This window comes from Anopheles darlingi, chromosome 3, assembly GCF_943734745.1.
Source record: "Anopheles darlingi chromosome 3, idAnoDarlMG_H_01, whole genome shotgun sequence".
NCBI classification, from domain to species: Eukaryota; Metazoa; Arthropoda; class Insecta; order Diptera; family Culicidae; genus Anopheles; species Anopheles darlingi.
In genome coordinates, this window is record NC_064875.1 from 26,023,125 (window position 1) to 26,030,938 (window position 7,814).

A 7,814-nucleotide genomic window follows, 5' to 3' on the forward strand; every position below is an offset into this window, starting at 1 on the left:
CGAGGATGGCGCGCGCGCGGATATTCGCGTTGTTCGCTTTAGTAGCAGGAGTGGAAGGAATAGTTTGCTGGAAGTTCCTTTCCCGCTTCTTCGTTTTCCCCCGTTCGGGACTTCCTGTGGTTTTTTGCACAACTTCTCGTGACGCTGTAGCGCGTGTTACGATACAACAACCGACGCTGGGTGCATTTCATGCTACTCTCACCTCAATGTCTCTAACCCACGAGCAGTATTATGCTGTGGTAGCAAACCGGGGAGGAGTGCCTTGGCTTTTAGTGGGTCAGTGTGCTGCTCCTGTTGGTGATGGAGATTTAATTATGAGTTCATTAATACACGTGGGGGCACACGCTGCTGCTGATGGAGTTTGGAGCACGATGGAAGTTTTCCGAGCGAGCGGATGGGAGGGAATGTTGCGTTTGATCCTGAGAAGAAAATGCCCCACCGGGATCGATGCTACCACGTTGTGGTGGCGTCCTGTGTCCTCTATATACCGGTGTGTGCATGTGTGTTCCTGTCATTACCGTCATGCTCCAACACATTCACACATTCCTTATCCCGCTTTATGAAAAACTATGCTCACCGAAGGTGTACCGAAGGCCGCAGCTTTTTAACGGTCAATGGCCATCACCTGCATCAAGCAGCGGGCCCGCTTCCGTCGTCGTGGTTGTTGCAAACTTTAATGAAGCCCTCGTACCGTACATACCGCGCGGCTCGGCTGTCAATGGAGCGCGCACACCGTCATTGTGTGAGGATCATTAATTATCGCAGCTGTCCCACATGTCGGGAATGTCGACCCTTTCTTCCTCTGGACCGTGCTCATGGTCGCGTGCCCTGGACGATTGGGCCACCGTATGCCTGAATCCAAAAACCGATTATCGGCGAGGAGAGCCCGTTTGACGTGTGATCGGACTTCGGAACTCGTCCGGTCGTCCGTCCGTTCGTTCGTTCTGTCTGCTGCTCCTGACAGTTCTGCTGTTGAACCCAAACACCGACTAATGGAGCGTTGTTCCCGCAGACGTAAGGTTCCAAATCGAATGCGAATCTAATTTCGGTTTCGTCTTGTTCCGCGAGGCGCGACGCGACGGCAGCTAGCTAAGCGGCATATGCTGCTGCTGGTGGCGATCCATGTTGATTGCCTGTTGACCCACTGAAGGATGAAGCGTTTCGCATTTCGCTTGCGAGAGGTACCAGACCAAACCTGAAGGAGAACGGACCGGACCAACCACATTTCTATCACACTTCAATGTTGCTACAATGTGAGAACTAATTGCTGTTCGGAGCACGGGGATAAACGGGATCCGAGGGAGAACGACGGATTCGATGCGGTTCTTCGGGAGGGGAAGAAAGTGACCGAGACCTCCATGAAGGTCCAAAGGGACCCAAAAAAAAGAATAAAAATGGAGAGAAGAAAAAGGCATGAAATCCACCTTCTTCGTCAGAAAATGCGCCGTCAACGTTTGATGCCGCCTTCCGGAAGAGGGAAGTTTACAGTTTTTGGTCCCGGTACCCCGCTCCCTTGCGTCACTTTTGGATCGTCTGGTACTGGACCCTCTCGTTTAGCGTTCCTATAGGATCCTTTAGTTTATTTTCACCCTCACTGCTGCTCGCGCACACACATTATTAGCTTCTTTCTTTCGGCTCTGTCGACTTCCAGTTCTTTTTTTTTTTTTTGCTGCTCCCGACTTGTTGTTCATTTCTAATTATCGTCGAATTACGCCACAGCTGTCCAATGATTTCGTGATCGCGATGACAGGATCGTCAGCGGCAGTCCGAGGGGACATACGAATAGACATGACGTCCTGCTTCCGGACGGGTACGGGTTGTGTACTGTACGTTTTTTTAGCTGTCAGTTGCTTACCCTGATGTCTGAGGTCGTTTTGTCCCTCGATTCGTGTTTTTTTTTTGCTGTCGCTAACTCAATTGAGAAACGGAGGAAACTTGTTTACTGATTCCATATCTCATCAAGGAATTGATGATGTTACCCCCTTTTTTTTCCTAAGTCTGTATTCAATGACATGCATCGTGTTTTTATGTGGGATTCTTATTGAAAATTACCTTTCCTTTTTTTTCTGTACGCAATGCCTCTTCATGAGTATCGTGCCATTCGATGCTCCGCAGTGAGAGAAGTTGTCTCGACATTTTTTCTTACATAAAATTTAGCTGATGCATCATCAATGACGCAAGTTTGCTATCAAACTGTCAGGCGCGCTGTAAAAATGGTTGATTGTTTCGACTGAGTAATGGTGTTGGCATGAATGTTGCCTTCATCTTCATCATCATCACCACCACCGGAGGGATACAAAACATTAAATATAAGTTAATCCCAAAGTGATCCATCGGTAATAAAATATAATTAGAATTTTCCTCCCTCTCCCAAAGTAAAAACGAAAAAACCAAAAACGGTGGATGGATTTAGAGCTCTGTTGCTGGTGCTGGTGCATGATATATCCAAACGTATACGCAGCATTTGGCGCCATCCTTCGAAGATGCGTGCCCTGCTCTGCTCTGATGCTAGATCCTACTTACTTCCTTTTCCATCAATGTCCCTCTGCTTCACCCATCACGAGCTGCATGAATGAAGCAGAGAGCCGTTACCGTAAGTAGGTCTTCATCGTTTAGACGTCTTGTTCTTCTGCTCGATCACATGACCGACGCGCATCACCTGTCGCCCCATGTTCTCGGAGAGACCTACCGCGGTAGGATGATGATGATGATGATGTGCCCGTGTTTAGAAACTGTGCTGCATGAAAAACGATCTCCAACCCAGCAAAAAAAAAAAAAACAACCACCGGACGCGATTAGGAAGGGCCGCACCTCGCATACCCTCTCCATCTTCGACGAAGACGATTGGCGAAAATGAGCCAAGAGAACGAAACCACAGACACAAGGCGTCCATGACGAAAGAGCAACCACAACATGGCGGTCTTGAATGGCGGCTTTTTTTTAATGTAATTACCCGGCCATTCTTCGGCCGTCTGTTGGACTAACTCCTGCTAACGATGCATCAATCACCAACCGAAACGAGCATAGACCGCATTCCCGTACCGCGGAATTCGCGCTCTTGGCAATAAAAAACAACGCGGAACATGCGGAACATGCTACACGCGGAACAATCGAAACAAGAAGCAGGAGTCCAAACAATTTGACGTCGACGAAGTCGTCAACAACAATATGCAGCTAGAGGTGCGGTAGCTTGCGTGCACGTCATTCGATCTGTGGGTGCACGAGAATATGCTCCCTCTGCGCATAAATGTTCACACAAATTGGGGGAGGAAGGCGTGCCGAAACAGTGATAGAAATTAGAAGGTACATCGACTTCTACCAGCTACAAGACACTAAATCTAACCAGACATACATTTAGATGTGTCTGCCCTTTGTGTTCATCTCTGTGTCTATCTCCGGAGGAGTGAGGAACGAATGCGTTTTAAGTTGAGTAATAGAGCAGAGAGCAGAACACTTTATGATGCTGTCGAGATTTCTGATTTTATGTAATTTATGACTATTGTTGGTTGCTTGTTGGAATGTCTGAACGATAGAGCAGCCCGGTGTCCAATTAGTGACCCGAGCACGGGGCAAGCTTCCAAGACGTGAAGAATGGACCCTAAAAGGCCCCAAAACCCGGGGCACCGGAACTGAGGTTTTTGTTAACCAATTAGGCGCTTGGTTACGAACATACGAGCTCCAAATTCGCAAATCCTTTTGCTGCCTGCCCCGGGGGTGGTATTAAACATTAAATCCATAATCTTCCGCCAAGTACGCAAGCTTGCGGCTCCCATGGTTGCGGCCATAGACCGACCTCCCTCTGGAGGGGGGAGGTTGGAATCGGATCGAATTAACGTTCGATCTCGATGGGCTCATGGCCCCAACGGCTCTAGCGCTCCAATAAATTAGCTTTCAAAATGGATTACCTTTCCGTGTGGTGGGTTGAGGGAAGGGAAGGGGGTGCGTGATCTGGTTTGCCCCAGTTTAACCCCAAAAGCCACACCAAAATTTCGTGGTATCCGTCCACATCCATCCGTCCATTCTCTTTCTCCCTTTCGCAGAGAACGCCGATTTGACGCAAGAGCAAATCATAAGGGGGGTGGGGGCAGCATAAGAGCATAAAAAAGCTACCATCATAATATGATCAAGCGTGCGGGATGGGGAGAGAGCAAAACGGAACGGGAAAGTAAGCATCCAATTCGGCTAAAGTTGATTGATACGCGATAAAAATGCGACACAACCGACAGACACGAAACAGACAGAGAGAGAGAGAGAGAGAGAGAGAGAGAGAGAGAGAGAGAGAGAGAGAGAGAGAGAGAGAGAAGGAGAGAAGGAGAGAAAGCAAAAGAGACGGAGGAGGAGGTGATGCCATCACGCGACACGACTGCGCGACGATTTTATGCTGAGCGAACGCACCCCAATGTTGTGGTCCTTTCCGCGGTATCCTCTTCGTACACATAAAACGCAGACACACATTCGCACGCAAAAAAAACGAAGGCCAGAACGTTGCGCATAAATTGCGTGTATGCGATTTAACATACAATTTGCTATGTATAGGGCTTGGAGGATGGGGAGGCGCGCGCGTGTCATGGGCGATGATTTGTGACTGGGGTCCCAGTCCCAGTCCGCTCGAACGAAGTCACGAACGAATCGATGGATGGATCGAGGGTTGAAAGGATGAAACTTCTAATTTGAATAGACGCACACTTCCGCGCACTGAGGGCGTAAAGAAGGTGTCAGATCTTCGTCTGTGCGTCGAGTACGATTCTTGGCTTTCTCCAGCTACGCGCTCGTCTATTGTATTTGGGACACAGTGCACAAAAGCTTCTTGATACACGCTCTCGCTTCTGAAATGTCTATTGTTCCTCTGACGTCTGGACTCAACTCTTCTTCCCGGAATCATTTCTGAACCAAACAACATCTTCTTCGGATCGTCGCTTCGGAAGGGAACCGTCGAAACGAGTTCACATTTGGTGCCAAAACTTTATGGCCCAACTCCCCCCTAGGCCCGGGCTGGGCGCTGGGTGAGGTCAGTCAAGTCGATCCGCAACTTCCAGTGTTCTTCTGTGTCCGACATCATTTGAAGTCGTAAAAAATGACTCACTTACCCTGGGGGGGGGGGTTGTATTGTGTTTGCGAGGCGAGAAGAGACGAGCAGAGAGTCCTCCTGGACCTCTGGACATTCCTTCCTCGGGCGCGCCCGCAAATGTATTCGCTTGCCGACGACTCGCTTTGTTCCAGAGCGGTCCGGGGGATCGGGTTTGATGTTAATTCATAAAAATATGGCCCTCGCAATAATAAAAAAAAACGGAGCGAATACATGAGGCTTTGGCGAGGTATTGGAGCGCTGCAGTGAAGGGTAGGCTCTAGGGAGTCTGTGTCGGTAGGGGTAACGGAGAAGCGAAGAGCTGTGCCATAAATTGTCTGTTTTTTTTTCATGTTCATCGTGGTTGACATGTTTTGGAGAATTGTTTGAAATGTCAGCTGGTATAAACCGCGTCGTTCCTTTGTTGTGTGTCATCATTCCAACTAGGTGCGGAAATAGAGAAAAAATATCCTTTTTGGGGACTTGAATGCATCCAACTAGAGAATCTGTTTGATCATCAACAACTTTACTACTGTTGTCCGTTATACTATGACAGCACTGGGACCAGAAATATATCTGAGTATAGTGCAATTGGATTTGTTGACAATAGGATGAATGTTTATAACAAGTAATGTACGAAACCAGGAATACTACTGAGTACAGGATAGAAGTTGTTGTGAATGTTGAGTCTATAACGTTGGACGTAATAAGTAAGTCAAATGTCATTTTTCTTCATTCCAAAAAAATGAAGTATTACGTCAAACAATTGTTCCCGATGAAGTAAACTGAAATGCCCAAGCATTGTTGACGAAACCTATGCCCATGTCCAGTACCGTACCGTTCAGTTCCGCTCAAGATGATGATTGCTCATGTCGGAACGTGAAGTGACGCGCGAACAGATCGTTTGGAACGTGCAACTGCTGACCAACAACCAACCGATACCATACCGATCCATCGTCCACTCGGTATTTCGAACTGCATTTCGCGGGGCCTATAATAAAGTCATGTTAAACCGCTTGTAACTGACGCATTTATGGCGTTGAAAAATTAATAATTTATGCTTGCCGCGCTTCTCGCTCTGTTTTGCTCTGTATTGTGTCGTCGCGTCGCGGTTTTCGGTCGGCCCGATGTCCGCGGTCCTTTACGACACTGCTCGCCGATCCCCCTCGCCTCTCGAAACCTTTTCCTTTTCCTTTTCTGGCCCGGTGAACGTGGTGTGATATTCTCGATTGCGTTTCATTGCCTTTCGAAGCTCAGGCGGCGCTCAGGAACCGCTCGCATGCTCTTTTATCATCATCCCCTTTTTTTATAATGCTTTCGGTCGAAGCCGCGCCGCGCGGTTTTCATGGGGATGCGTGCCTCAATTTTTAAGGTCCCGGGGTCCGCTCTCGTTCGGTTCTGTCGGCACCCATATCGGCATCATCGTGTGCGGTCGTCCCATCGGCCGTCTGTTGATGGCATCAACAACAAGGCAGCGGGAATGTGTGTGGAACAAAAAAACGTGGAATAAAATGAAACAAGAGGGATGCTTCAAAAACATGTCTGAACGGGCATATGAACGGCTCGATGGACTTTGGATCATGGTTTGGTTGGTTGGTTAGGCGGAAAACATCGTCATAAAACCTAAACTCCGACGAAATCCGTCGAAAACAGTCGCGAGCCTCACGAGTTTACTGTAAGTGTTTTATTCTTATTGGCTGTTATGTGGCTGGCATGCGGGTTTAAACCGGATCCTCCACACGAGATCCTTTGCGCAGTCATTGCAGTGTTCAGGTTGCGGTCGCTTCCTTCCGGGGGTTGGCCACACGCACGTACGTTTTGTATGTGTGTGTGTGTGTTTTTTTTTTGCAAAGAAGGCAAAATCAAGAGGAAGGATAGTTCGTTCGCTTTTTTTTTGCCGGTTAAATCCGCAAATCAAAAACATCTGACTCAGCAGTAAGCAGTGAGGCTTTTGTGGCGCGTTGCGTGACCATCGATCGGGACTCGAGGGACACATCTGCAATCATATCTCAATAATGTAGTGACTGTAAAAAGCGACATTTTGATTCGGTTCCCAGAAAGAAGGACCTCCATATCCGAAGCTCTCAGAGAAGCCGGGACCTATAGCAGCATTTTGAAGTAGTATCAGGGGATTTACCTCTTTGATTAGCATCAGTGCAGCTAAATATTTGATCGAAAGCAATATACTACGTGTTTCTTTGTGCTGGATAAACTAATGACTCAAGCGTTCTGACAGGTGATATGTACGAAGTGGATCAAATTCAAATATGATAGCAATATCTTTTGAAGAAAATCTGGAATAAAATGTGTATGAATATCTTCTGATTAAGGAAGCGGAATAGATTATTAGTTCTAATCGATGTCTATGCGTTTATATCGGTAAGGCACACCTAATACTATCATCCATTAAGCCATACTTGGCTACCGCTCTCGTCGCTTGTAATTGCTTCCGTTTCGATGACACTCAGCAACAGCTAACCGATCGACCTGCCGTCTACACTTCGTTGTCGTCGCGTTTTCACTCGCTCAGCACTCTGCTGTTGCCATAGTTATTGGGCCAAGGTCGAGCCAGTGAGCTTCCGACGTTTGTCCACGTATTCGACATGTGGCTAGGGCTAGGGAAAGAAGAGTGGACCAGAGGACGGAGGGTCGTTCTGCCTTTTTGTAAGGTGAATGTCATTATTTCTATATTAAATAAAATGGCCGCTACGTGCTTTTAATGCGGAAGATATTCACACATTTTACACTG